This window comes from Rhamphochromis longiceps, linkage group LG2 (genome assembly GCF_057381845.1).
Source record: "Rhamphochromis longiceps isolate RC_006_pf linkage group LG2, R_longiceps_female_GT1.1, whole genome shotgun sequence".
NCBI classification, from domain to species: Eukaryota; Metazoa; Chordata; class Actinopteri; order Cichliformes; family Cichlidae; genus Rhamphochromis; species Rhamphochromis longiceps.
Genome location: NC_140558.1, coordinates 36,095,288 through 36,107,336, shown reverse-complemented (window position 1 = coordinate 36,107,336; position 12,049 = coordinate 36,095,288). Strand labels below are relative to the sequence as shown.

General features: G+C 43.0%; 1 protein-coding gene across 1 annotated transcript in view; it reads left to right on the top strand.

Annotated features, from left to right (window-relative positions):
• pcdh11 (protocadherin 11) overlaps positions 1-12,049 on the top strand; it is a 146,959-nt gene that overhangs the window by 29,532 nt on the left and 105,378 nt on the right. The gene's annotated exons all lie outside the window — the stretch shown is intronic.

Sequence of the window (12,049 nt, the reverse complement as noted above, 5' to 3'; positions counted from 1 at the left end):
ATGTTAAGACTCTCTTCTCCCTGAAAATTGTAAGTATACAATTTAACTGTTAAAAAAAGGAGCAACAGTAACTTTTTTTGGTTTTTGGACTGCAATATCTTCAGTAGCATTTATGTAAGCTGTAAGCATGATGGCATGTAATCCATTAAGTCATTTATATTGGTTCCCTAAGTCTACCTCTCTACACTTAATACCTCCGGCAATCTTCTCAGCTTGGACTGGACACCTGCAACAAAAGCATTTGAAGAAATGAGATCAGCCCATCGACTAATTAGAACTGTGCACGGCATATGCGAGCGGAAGGACTATTTAACTAAAGCATTTGTTGCATCCATTTTTTTTCTTTGTCTCTGCAGTTGTGTGCTATAACAGGATATTGTGCATAGCTGTCAGGCTCAGTCTGGTGTAGAAGCACAAAAGACAAGCAGCCCAGAATCCATCCTACTCAAACATGTACACGGTGCAAAGTTAATCCACATATACACAATGACATGCTGATTGTCTTTGTGCGCTCTCACTTCATCCAGACACAAGCAAAATAGTCAAGCGCTCTCGAACAAGCCTTTTGAGGGGAACGGTCATTTTCAAAACAATTTGCATGAGACACACAAACATTATACATTGTAATTGCACCTATCAGCACAGCTTGATATCTTTGTGTGATACTTGCTGTAATTGATGCAGTTATTGCATTTGTTTCTTCTCGTCTGTGCTGTGCTATTTAAGTGCTTCCTCGTAATAAAAATTTATTCAATGTGATGTGCTTGAAAGCTGATGTCAGCAAGGAGGTATGTACAGAACCATTAACAGAGAATATTAGATGGTGAACCACATAAAGCTAATGCTAGGCTGTGGTAACACGCTTCATGCAGCTCATACTAATTGCTTGGACCTTTCCGTGTACCAGAGTTAAGACGTCGCTGGCTCTTTGAGGTTCACAAAAACAAAACAGAACACATCAGTGCCTTTAACTTAACTTTTTGATCCAATGCCTTCAGAAACGGCTTTTATTATGCAGCAGCTAGCACTGAAAACTTTAGCTCCAGTGCTTGGAAACATATGCCACAATAAGAAAAGGAAAGAGACCAAGATCTTGAAATGCAAAAGGATAATAGAATCAAGGAAAAGTCTTCTTTAGTAATGTGTGAGAAAGTCACAAATTGGCACACAGAATTTCAATGCATACAGTATTCAAAAACAGCAGCAAGCCATTCCCAAGATCAGTCATACTATTTTATAGTATTCTGACAGTGTCTGTATTTTTTGAATGGCAAGAGACTCTTTATAAAATGATAAGGTTTCATGTCAGACACTTGTGCTTAACACTCATCTTTTAAGATAAAACTGCTGTTAAGACTGCATTATAATTGTGTTATGACTGTGTTATAAACTAAAAAAATAAGTATAACAGAACGCTTTTACTCTATTTGCATTTTGTGCTCTGTTTCTCTTGAGCTAATGAAACCAAAAGGTAGGAGTTTGTACACATAAATTTGAACATCTTAGTGTCATATAGTACTGATCTTACAGAATGTCCACAATATATCTTTTTATATACACTTTTCAGCAAAAGAAATGGAATGGCACAACTTAGATTACCTGTAATCCACACATATAGATATGCACTCCCTGTGATGGAGCAGACATGTGTTCCAACCCAGAAATAATGGACAACACTTCAATGACTTCAGTGAATTGTGCCGACCTTTTTGTATTGTGTGGATGATTGTGTGATGCTCCCTCAGATAATGACTGTGCCCTACTTTGACTTTGAGGCAATGACCTGAAATAAGGCACACAAGTGAAATCTGAGTCTCGATGAACCTGGAAGTGATTAAGGTCACCCAGACACACCACATTTGTTTGCCGGGTGACTCACATCAGCCGATGTCTGCAAATCATTTGGGAGTGCATTGTGGGAATCCTTTCCAATGCAAACAGTGACCAGCACGCTTAGGAAGACTTTCAGAATGATTGGTACTCCTGTATAAGTTTGATACAAGTCCATTCTGAGTTCAACTCTACAGATATACGAGTTTGTTTTTTTGTTTGTTGTCAGAGCACCACTTTCTGAATGTTTTTTCCTGAAAACTATAGTTTGTGACATACTTCTTAGACTGTCCAACAATATTAGCAATATGATGAGAGTGCAAAGCATCAAAACATGCAGTGACTCATGAGAATACTATTGCTATGCATTAGCTCTGGACACTGACTCGACAAAGGTAGACTTACTTACTCAGAAAAGTTAAGAAAGGGCTCTATTAGTGCAAGTGCACAGCAAAGTACAGTGGCAGTGAGTCAATGAAAGTTTTTTTTAGGAATATAAAGATACATCCAAGTACTTAAGTATGCATCACATATAGGGAAGTAAAACATCAAGCAAATGAAGACATCACAAAAGATGATGCATTACTGAATCTTGCATTCATCTCAACTTAACTCTATTCAGCGCTTTGATACATTATTTAACAAAGTGACTGAAAAGGCTGAGTTCCAGACTCTGGGTCTCACTGACATGATGCACATATGACTTTGGGGAAAACATGGATAACATGAGATCATGTCTACCTCTTGAGGGAAGGGTGCACTGCGTGGATCTCTGGCTTGTTTTTGTGCCTTGCTATTCTGCTGGGGATCAGTAAACAGATTCTTGCAACAGCCATGGTAAAAAAATAAATAAAAAAAAAACTACTCTTCCTCTGCTGTGTATGTAAATCAGAGTAGGGGGATGTAATGAAATAATGAATTCTCCCTATTTTTTTTTTTTTTTTTTTTTTTTACAAGAGCGACTTATGGGACTCACTATATTTAGATAGAACAAAGAGATTGCCAGCGGTGTCCAATCTCTCTAGTTAAGTTGTGGAGTTTTAGCCAACTTGTCAATGAAGAACTGCTTACTTCAATGCTTAAAGACATGCTGGGTAAAAATGGAGCTCTGTGCCTCCCTCCAGACAATTTCAATTAAGCCTCTGTGGGGCTCAAAGAATAGATGTGTCAATAGATGGTAATTTTTTCACCTTAATAGATTACGGATGTTATCAGTAAGATCACTGGAGTTGATTCTGAGTTATGTGCAGTGTGTATTGTATTGGCTACATGCATAGCAAGCCTGTAAGATGACCCGCCCTGCCAGCAAGAATTGCTTTGTCACTCAGACAAATACGGCAGATGAATGCTCAGCATGATGCTGGGTTATTTGTCATCTGGTGTTCTCTTTCTAATGGGTTTACTGTTTATGATCCAGGTCAGAGAAGGACAAAGCACTCCACACCAGAAGTTACAGCACAATCTTAAGAAAGATCACTCGATAGAGCCTAAACTCTCAACTTTTTAAACTGTTTTATTATTCCCACTCTACTTATCAACTTAACCTCCAGCAAAATATAATCATTTTGCTTTTTATACTCATTCTAAACTGCTTGGGGTTTTCTCTTCAGTAAGTGGGGTCTTTACCTTAAAATATATAATATTTTAAGGTAAATATTATAAACACCCAGCTCACCCCTGTAGGCGGTTTATCCTTCAAGCTCGGGTCCTCTACCAGAGGCCTGGGAGCTTGAGGGTCCTGCGCAGTATCTTAGCTGTTCCCAGGACTGCGCTCTTCTGGACAGAGATCTCCGATGTTGTTCCCAGGATCTGCTGGAGCCACTCGCCTAGCTTGGGAGTCACCACACCTAGTGCTCTGATTACCACGGGGACCACCGTTACCTTCACCCTCCACATCCTCTCGAGCTCTTCTCTGAGCCCTTGGTATTTCTCTTTATCTGCCGGTGGTACATACCGTGCAGGGGCTTGTCCTTCCATGATGGTTCCTTGTCTCCCTCCTCTTTCTTGGGTTTCTGCTGCCTGAGGTATTCACTGAGCACGCTGTCAGTTGGGGCCATCTTCTCAATGTATTCTTGGATGTTCGTTTTCTCATCCTGGACTGTGGTGCTGACACTCACCAGTCCCCGGGCCCCTTTCCGCTTAGCGTACAGCCTCAGGGTGCTGGACTTGGGGTGATACCCTCCATGCATGGTAAGGAGCTTTCTTGCTCCGTGACTTCTATCTCCTCCTTTGGCCAACTTATTATACCAGCTGAGTACCTGATCACGGGCATAAAAAAAAAACACCCAGCACGCCCCTGCGGGCGGTTTATCCTTCAAGCTCGGGTCCTCTACCAGAGGCCTGGGAGCTTGAGGGTCCTGCGCAGTATCTTAGCTGTTCCCAGGACTGCGCTCTTCTGGACAGAGATCTCCGATGTTATTCCCGGGATCTGCTGGAGCCACTCGCCTAGCTTGGGAGTCACCGCACCTAGTGCTCCGATTACCACGGGGACCACCGTTACCTTCACCCTCCACATCCTCTCCAGCTCTTCTCTGAGCCCTTGGTATTTCTCCAGCTTCTCGTGTTCCTTCTTCCTGATATTGCTGTCATTCGGAACCGCTACATCGATCACTACGGCCGTCTTCTTCTGTTTGTCTACCACCACTATGTCCGGTTGGTTAGCCACCACCATTTTGTCCGTCTGTATCTGGAAGTCCCACAGGATCTTAGCTCGGTCATTCTCCACCACCCTTGGGGGCATCTCCCATTTTGACCTCGGGACTTCCAGGTTATACTCGGCACAGATGTTCCTGTACACTATGCCGGCCACTTGGTTATGGCGTTCCATGTATGCCTTGCCTGCTAGCATCTTGCACCCTGCTGTTATGTGCTGGATTGTCTCTGGGGCATCTTTACACAGCCTGCACCTGGGGTCTTGCCTGGTGTGATAGACCCCAGCCTCTATGGATCTTGTACTCAGAGCTTGTTCTTGTGCTGCCATGATTAGTGCCTCTGTGCTGTCTTTCAGTCCAGCTTTGTCCAGCCACTGGTAGGATTTCTGGATATCAGCCACCTCCTCTATCTGCCGGTGGTACATACCGTGCAGGGGCCTGTCCTTCCATGATGGTTCCTCGTCTCCCTCCTCTTTCTTGGGTTTCTGCTGCCTGAGGTATTCACTGAGCACTCGGTCAGTTGGGGCCATCTTCCCAATGTATTCTTGGATGTTCCTTGTCTCATCCTGGACTGTGGTGCTGACACTCACCAGTCCCCGGCCCCCTTCCTTCCGCTTAGCGTACAGCCTCAGGGTGCTGGACTTGGGGTGAAACCCTCCATGCATGGTAAGGAGCTTTCTTGTCTTTATGTCAGTGGCTTCTATCTCCTCCTTTGGCCAGCCTATTACCCCAGCAGGGTACCTGATCACGGGCAGGGCGTATGTGTTGATGGCCCGGATCTTGTTCTTACCATTCAGCTGACTCCTCAGGACTTGCCTGACCCTCTGCAGGTACTTGGTGGTTGCAGCCTTTCTAGCGGCCTCTTCATGGTTCCCATTTGCCTGCGGGATCCCCAGGTACTTGTAACTGTCCTCTATGTCTGCAATGTTGCCTTCTGGTAGTTCAATCCCCTCAGTTCTGACTACCTTCCCTCTCTTTGTTACCATCCGACTACACTTCTCCAGTCCGAACGACATTCCAATGTCATTGCTGTATAGCCTGGTAGTGTGGATCAGTGAATCGATGTCTCGTTCACTCTTGGCATACAGCTTGATGTCATCCATGTACAGGAGGTGGCTGACAACTGCTCCGTTCCGTAGTCGGTATCCGTAGCCAGTCTTGTTAATGATCTCACTGAGGGGGTTCAGGCCTATGCAGAACAGCAGTGGGGACAGAGCATCTCCTTGGTAGATCCCGCACTTGATGGTAACTTGTGCTATGGGCTTGGAGTTGGCCTCTAGTGTTGTACGCCACATCCCCATTGAGTTCCTGATGAAGGCTCTTAGGGTCCCATTGATCTTGTACAATTCTAGGCATTCCAGTATCCAGCTGTGGGGCATTGAGTCATAGGCCTTCTTGTAATCAATCCAGGCAGTGCACAGGTTGGTCAGTCTGGTCTTGCAGTCTCGGCTGATTGTTCTGTCTACCAGTAGCTGGTGTTTTGCGCCTCTGGTATTCTTGCCAATTCCTTTCTGTGTCCCGCTCATGTATTGACCCATGTGCCTGTTCATCTTAGCCGATATGATGCCTGACAGGAGCTTCCATGTAGTACTGAGGCAGGTTATTGGTCGGTAGTTGGAGGGGACCGGTCCCTTCTTGGGGTCCTTGGGGATCAGGACCGTCCGGCCTTCAGTTAGCCATTCCGGGTGTCTCTCGTTAACTAGCAGCTGGTTCATTTGTGCTGCCAGACGCTCGTGGAGTGCAGTCAGCTTCTTCAGCCAGTAGGCGTGAACCATGTCGGGCCCTGGTGCTGTCCAACTCTTCATACTGGAGACCCTTTCTTGGATATCTGCCACTGTGATGGTTACTGGACCCTGTTCAGGGAGGTCGCTGTGGTCTGCCCTCAGATCCACTAGCCACTGAGCATTGCCGTTATGGGTTGCGTCCTTCTCCCATATGCTCTTCCAGTATTGCTCCGTCTCCAGCCTTGGTGGTGCTGTTCTCTTATTGTTCCCTTGCCACTGAGAGTACACCGGTTCTGTGGAGAACAGCTGGTTTATTCTCCTGCCTTCTATCTCTCTGGTGTACCTCCTCAAGCGGCTGGCCAAGGCTGTGAGTCTTTGCTTGGCAGTTTCCAAGGCCTCAGGTATGGACAGCTTGCTGTATTTCTTAGGCACCTTATTCGTCGCACCTTTCTGCAACTCCGTTAGTTGGCTAACCTCCCTCCGTGCTACTTTGATCTTGCCCTCTAGCCTCCTTCTCCATGGAGGGTACTGCCCCTTGTGGCTGTTCAACTTGTAGCCAAGCATCTCACTGATCACTGCTGCCGTATTGTAGATCAGCTTGTTAGTGTCGGTAATCGTGGTTGTAGGTATTGCCCGTAGTGCTGCATTAACATCATCTAGCAGACCTTCTGAGGGTACTTCACGTAATCTTGGTAACCGGCTACGGGGGATCCAGGTTTCAGTAATTTGCACCAGAGGTACACTTCAACTGTGAGAGACAGAATGTGAAAAAAAATCCATGAATTCACATGGTAGGATTTGTAAAGAATTTATTCGTAAATTAGGGTGGAAAATAAGTATTTGGTCACCTCAAACATGGAAAATCTCTGGCTCTCACAGACCTGTAACGTCTTCTGTAAGAAGCTTTTCTGTCCCCCACTCGTTACCTGTATGAATGGCACCTGTTTGAACTCATCATCTGTATAAAAGACACCTGTCCACAGCCTCAAACAGTCAGACTCCAAACTCCGCCATGGCCAAGACCAAAGAGCTTTCGAAGGACACCAGGAAAAGTATTGTAGACCTGCACCAGACTGGGAAGAGTGAATCTACAATAGGCAAGCAGCTTGGTGTGAAAAAATCAACTGTGGGAGCAATCATCAGAAAATGGAAGACATACAAGACCACTGATAATCTCCCTCGATCTGGGGCTCCACACAAGATCTCATCCCGTGGGGTCAAAATGATCATGAGAACGGTGAGCAAAGATCCCAGAACCACACGGGGGGACCTGGTGAATGACCTGCAGAGAGCTGGGACCAAAGTAACAAAGGTCACCATCAGTAACACACTACAACGGCAGGGAATCAAATCCCGCAGTGCCAGACGTGTTCCGCTGCTGAAGCCAGTGCATGTCCAGGCCCGTCTGAAGTTTGCCAGAGAGCACATGGATGATACAGCAGAGGATTGGGAGAATGTCATGTGGTCAGATGAAACCAAAGTAGAACTTTTTGGTATAAACTCAACTCGTCGTGTTTGGAGGAAGAAGAATACTGAGTTGCATCCCAAGAACACCATACCTAGTGTGAAGCATGGGGGTGGAAACATCATGCTATGGGGCTGTTTTTCTGCCAAGGGGACAGGACGACTGATCCGTGTTAAGGACAGAATGAATGGAGCCATGTATCGTGAGATTTTGAGCCAAAACCTCCTTCCATCAGTGAGAACTTTGAAGATGAAACGAGGCTGGGTCTTCCAACACGACAATGATCCAAAACACACCGCCCGGGCAACAAAGGAGTGGCTCCGTAAGAAGCATTTGAAAGTCCTGGAGTGGCCTAGCCAGTCTCCAAACCTCAACCCCATAGAAAATCTGTGGCGGGAGTTGAAAGTCCGTGTTGCTCGGCGACAGCCCCAAAACGTCACTGCTCTTGAGAAGATCTGCATGGAGGAATGGGCCAAAATACCAGCTACTGTGTGTGCAAACCTGGTAAAGACCTATAGTAAACGTTTGACCTCTGTTATTGCTAACAAAGGTTATGTTACAAAGTATTGAGTTGTATTTTTGTTATTGACCAAATACTTATTTTCCACCCTGATTTACGAATAAATTCTTTACAAATCCTACCATGTGGATTCATGGATTTTTTTTTCACATTCTGTCTCTCACAGTTGAAGTGTACCTCTGGTGCAAATTACTGACCTCTGTCATCATTTTAAGTGGGGGAACTTGCACAATCGGTGGCTGACTAAATACTTTTTTGCCCCACTGTATGTATATGTATATATATATATATATATATGTATATGTATATATATATGTATATGTATATATATGTATATATATATATATATATATATATATATATATATATATATATATATATATATATATATATATATATGTGTGTGTATATATATATATATACATATACATAGGACATTCAATTCAATTCGGTTCAATTTTCATTTATAGAGTGCCAAATCAAAACAACAGTCGCCTCAAGGCGCTTTATACTGTAAGGTAGACCCTGCAATAATACATACTAGCTTAGGACGGTTTATTTTGTAGTCACTAAGAACTGCTTAACCATGATTTTATTTGACCGAAACTCTGTTAGGGATATGGGTTTATCCCCGTCATTTACTGTAACACCATCATCTCACATATTTTTAATATAACATTTAACCTTGAAAATATGATACTGCAGATGCAGAGAGACAGAATCTTTGCAAAGTCAGATATTTTCATCCTTACCAAGTAGGAAGGGGGAGTAATGCTGCCATGTTTGCCTTTTGGAGATAACACCTCAGAGGTCATTTGAATGACTTGTTGTAATGTGGGTCACATCAAACACACCAGGAAACCAACTTCCTGACATGTGAGATTTTTACTCTTTTGCATTTTTTTTTTTTTTACTATCGTTATATTATTACATAGCTGTGACTGGTGGAGTGCAATGCCACACATATGGGGCTTGGTGATAACACAAGAGGCTTTACACATCAGGTTTGTTCAATATTAAAGTTATAGAGACTTCCCGTTATCCCTCCATTAGATTTCTCATAAAATAAAATTTAAAAAAAAAAATGTTACAGAAATGGAGCCCATAATCGTATCCTTAACATTCAGGATTAGAATTCCTCCAAAACTAACTGTCCTTGACTACTTTAAAGGAAAACATGAAAGGCGGTGCATGTCAAGACACACATTCCCCAGCAACGTGAAGATTCTTGGCTCTTATCTGTTTGATTTTGCACTTAGGGATTTTTTCTTCATCTTTTCTCTTCAAACATCAAGTGCCAAAGTCATTTACATGTGCTAGGGGCAACCAGAGTTAAAACACAGACATACAACTTACTGCTGTCTAGAGGCAGTGTATGAAGAAAATAAGGAAGTTGTAAGGGATAGGTAAAATAAGGCAGCAGAGGAAGAGTAAAATGAAAGGAAGGCGAGGAGGAAGGGAGGAGAAAGAGAATGAGAGAAATGAGGACAGTAGGAGGTGAGTGCAGTGAAACACAGAGAGGGTAATTCAATTTGACTAAAACTCTGTCGCTTCATACAACAGGGGATTGGCCTAACCACCAAAATGAATTAAAATTCATGAACTTTTGAAGAGAGAGCTGCCAGCAGGAAGTGGAGAGGATGAGACACAGTTAAAGCAGATATTATTTTTTTCTAATTACAAATAAATGAAGCTATTAGTTTACCTTAAATTAAAAGCAGAAGGGTTCCCTGAGAGATATGCGATCCCATGTGTAAGTCATTTAACACTGATTGGGCCCCTATTGAGCTATATAAGTCTCTGTGAAAGTATCTGTCTATGTGAAAAAATACCTTTTGGCTATAAAGAAGTGAAACTTTTAGCCTGTTAGCAATTCCATCCTCTATATAATATAATCGTATACAGAGTCACATGTCTGCACGGTGGAATTTGGCATAGACAGAACACACGCAGCCGATTATTTGTAATGCTTCCCAAACCAGACAATCAAAAGAAAATCCAGTGTTTGACTTTGATCCATGCACAATATAAATAACTAATTTATCAATTGTGCTTAAAGAGGCATACAATGGGCAGAACAGAGAACATTGTGTAGCCGGGATAATCCCTTAGAAGATTTATCCTGACGTTGCCTTGAGGGGAATAGTGGGAGCAAGAAGCAGATCCTATTCCCTCACTCTCTGTCTCTCTATCTCTGTGTCTCTGGATACATAGCCACTATCTCAGCTCCTGATCAGCCCTATTTAGTTATATTGCATTGTGTTCTTTGATATTCCAGTTAATCCGTCAAGTGAAGAGATTTAAGCTAAGATTACAATGATTCAATGAACTTTTGATTACTTGTGTCTGTAGCCCTATGGCATTTTCTTGATGCGCTGTATGTGCGTTCATATGCATTTGTTTGCTCGTATGTGTTAAGTGTGGGCGACTTTGACTGTTCCGCGTTAGAGTAGCAAGAGGATTGGAGTGATGTATCGATGGTCTGAAGCTAGACGGCTTCTCTCAGGGTACTCTGGGGCTATAGTAGGTGGTTCTAAATGTGAATAGTAGAGCAGATACATATTGTCTAAGAGTTTAATTTAGCCTAAGAGTTGTTGTTTGTTTTTATTCTAATCGTTGTTTTTATTCCAATTGTCTCGATGTAAAGATGAAATCACAGGCTTCCACTTTACGACTGCCCGGGCTCCCCAAATTTAGTATGCGAGCTTTAATCCAAGGTGAGCTCTCATGCCTGGGAACCACACAAACAAGCCAGCATAGATTTGGATAACATCTGTTTTCAGTTTTCTATCAGTTGGAGCATTCTGTATGTGCAATTACTTGAACCAATCACATGCAAAAGCTTTTTCAATCTGGCTCCTTGAGTGCTGTCACTAGTTATTACAGTGTGTGCTGTTTAGCAAAAGTGCTTTTGCAGTTTGAAGAGCATCCCAAGATATTAGTGGCATCTAATTGCATTACCTGGAGGAGACTGATGGCGCCAGTTAAAATGGCTGGAACCTTCTCAGACTGTGTTGAGGGCAAGTGCTTCTTTACAACTTATACTACATGTTTCTGACTGGAATCTTTTGTCGACTAAGTGATATTCTGACAGCTTTAAGCCTCCACTCACCTCACCAAATACCCTTATTCCCTCAGCAATCATACATCTTACCATTAATCCACTTTCATCCATGTGAAACTAAAACAATGACAGAATGATAATGGCAGCTAATGTGGCCAAATTTTGATTGCGCAAGTCAGTTTTGTTCTCATTAACTTATTCTGAATTGATTCATGCATTCATGCTTGTTTACCTAGCAATAGTGTAAAATGTCCCTGCAGTGCAATCCATATTCAAGCAGGCCAGCTGTGAGGCTTGCTGCAGCACTTGTCCATTTAAGCTCCAAAAAAGCCAGATTGTTTTCTTGGTTTTTCAGCGTTCAATTGCTTCTAAATAACCCTTGATCAAATCTTTACATCTTTTCAACAATCCATTACACTGCTGACATTTTTCATGCATAATGTGCATAACAGAGATCTCCAAGTGGCTTCTCTTTGGCAAGGTGACAAAAATGCCTTTTTAAAATGTAGACTTTCCATAAGAATACAAAAAAAGTCATCTTGTGGGCAGCTCAACATCATTTTCCAAAGAAGCCACAGGCAAATTTTTATGACTGAGAAGACAATAAGGTGAAAACTGCCGAGTGACCCTCATGGGATGTGTCTCTAGCCCCTTCTGTCTTCCACTTCTAGATTTAGAAGGGACTGGAGGGGTTTTTAATGCACAGTCCTCACACAGTCCAGTGGGACTCTCATCTTGGGAATAGCATGCCAGTTTTATAGAGCAGGGAGTGGCAGTGGAGAGAGACAAGGGTCC